The sequence below is a fragment of the Hippoglossus hippoglossus genome, chromosome 21, assembly GCF_009819705.1.
Source record: "Hippoglossus hippoglossus isolate fHipHip1 chromosome 21, fHipHip1.pri, whole genome shotgun sequence".
In the NCBI taxonomy this organism is placed as follows: Eukaryota; Metazoa; Chordata; class Actinopteri; order Pleuronectiformes; family Pleuronectidae; genus Hippoglossus; species Hippoglossus hippoglossus.
In genome coordinates, this window is record NC_047171.1 from 420,880 (window position 1) to 423,379 (window position 2,500).

At 38.3% G+C, this 2,500-nt stretch overlaps 1 protein-coding gene across 4 annotated transcripts in view; it reads left to right on the forward strand.

Moving 5' to 3' along the window:
* The window catches only part of LOC117754479 (thrombospondin-type laminin G domain and EAR repeat-containing protein-like), a 15,396-nt gene that overhangs the window by 1,900 nt on the left and 10,996 nt on the right, over positions 1–2,500 (forward strand). The window lies entirely within an intron of this gene.

A 2,500-nucleotide genomic window follows, 5' to 3' on the forward strand; every position in this document is an offset into this window, starting at 1 on the left:
GATTCATGTGTAAAAACAGCTAGCATCACAAGCTAGCTAACGGCTAACTTTAAACGTGTGCAACTTTACAGATGGTTGAGCTGATGAAAGCTGTTAGTTTAGCTCCTTTCACCAAAACCTCGGATTTACATGATGGAAAAGAAATGGAAATAAAAAGGAGGCTTTTTGGTTTTAGCAGCAGTTAGCATTGATGCTAATTATTCACAGTGAAGCAGCATCTGTACAGAAACTACGCATCTGTCACTTTTACAAACATCTGGTTCAAATGAATTTAACATGACGCCTGATTCATTGTATTGTTGAATGTATTCAGTCATGAGGGCACAGGTGGAGCTGATGGTGAGCGCCCTCTGCTGGGACACCAGGAAAACTCCTTCAGACGCTGCTGATTCACTTTAACTCTTACACAGTTTTACAAGATGAACTTTCCCCACGTTTGAGTCAATGTTTGAACGGTGAATAGAAAGTGACAGAGACTGATTCACTGCTTCTTCTTCTTGTTTAACGTCTCTGACTTTCAAACGTTTCTCTGCTGCTTTGTGCTTCCGTGTTTTTTGTGTCTTTGAAATGTGAGATTTTTTTTCTGTCCATGTCGTCCCCTCCCTCCATTCATCCTCCATTCATCCTCCATTCATCTTCCATTGATCCTGCTGTTGCCACAAAACACACACTCAGAGCCTCAGAGGAGCTTAAAGGGGAATTCCATGTAAAAACTGTCGTTGACCTGTTGCCCTCAGTGAAGAAACATTTCAACTGCTCACGTCTAATTTCTGTACATTACTCAAACTGAACAAGAGACAGACTCAAGCTGCCGTCACAGGGAAAATCACCAACTTCTTACATCTACCTTCAAAAATACAACTTTCTACTCAACATCATGTTTCTGCATCATTGCACCAGGAAGCAGAGCTGAAACTCAACCTTTGGTTTTATTTGTAGATGAAGCCTCAGATAGAACCACATAAGATAAGATAGATTTACATCTGAGAGCTGATTAATATCACAGCCTGTTCTGCTCGTATCTATCTCACTCTCATCTATCTCACTCTCATCTATCTCACTGTTATCTATCTCACTCTCATCTATCTCACTGTTATCTATCTCACTGTTATCTATCTCACTGTTATCTATCTCACTCTCATCTATCTCACTCTCATCTATCTCACTGTTATCTATCTCACTCTCATCTATCTCACTGTTATCTATCTCACTCTCATCTATCTCACTGTTATCTATCTCACTCTCATCTATCTCACTGTTATCTATCTCACTGTTATCTATCTCACTCTCATCTATCTCACTCTCATCTATCTCACTCTCATCTATCTCACTCTCATCTATCTCACTCTCATCTATCTCACTGTTATCTATCTCACTCTCATCTATCTCACTCTCATCTATCTCACTGTTATCTATCTCACTCTCATCTATCTCACTCTCATCTATCTCACTGTTATCTATCTCACTCTCATCTATCTCACTCTCATCTATCTCACTCTCATCTATCTCACTGTTATCTATCTCACTGTTATCTATCTCACTCTCATCTATCTCACTCTTATCTATCTCACTCTCATCTATCTCACTCTCATCTATCTCACTCTCATCTATCTCACTCTCATCTATCTCACTGTTATCTATCTCACTGTTATCTATCTCACTCTCATCTATCTCACTGTTATCTATCTCACTCTTATCTATCTCACTGTTATCTATCTCACTCTCATCTATCTCACTGTTATCTATCTCACTCTTATCTATCTCACTGTTATCTATCTCACTGTTATCTATCTCACTCTCATCTATCTCACTCTCATCTATCTCACTGTTATCTATCTCACTCTTATCTATCTCACTGTTATCTATCTCACTGTTATCTATCTCACTCTCATCTATCTCACTCTCATCTATCTCACTCTCATCTATCTCACTCTTATCTATCTCACTGTTATCTATCTCACTCATCTATCTCACTGTTATCTATCTCACTCTCATCTATCTCACTGTTATCTATCTCACTCTCATCTATCTCACTGTTATCTATCTCACTCTCATCTATCTCACTGTTATCTATCTCACTCTTATCTATCTCACTCTCATCTATCTCACTGTTATCTATCTCACTCTTATCTATCTCACTCTCATCTATCTCACTCTTATCTATCTCACTGTTATCTATCTCACTCTTATCTATCTCACTGTTATCTATCTCACTCTTATCTATCTCACTGTTATCTATCTCACTCTTATCTATCTCACTGTTATCTATCTCACTCTCATCTATCTCACTCTCATCTATCTCACTCTCATCTATCTCACTCTCATCTATCTCACTCTTATCTATCTCACTCTCATCTATCTCACTCTCATCTATCTCACTGTTATCTATCTCACTCTCATCTATCTCACTCTCATCTATCTCACTGTTATCTATCTCACTGTTATCTATCTCACTCTCATCTATCTCACTCTTATCTATCTCACTCTCATCTATCTCACT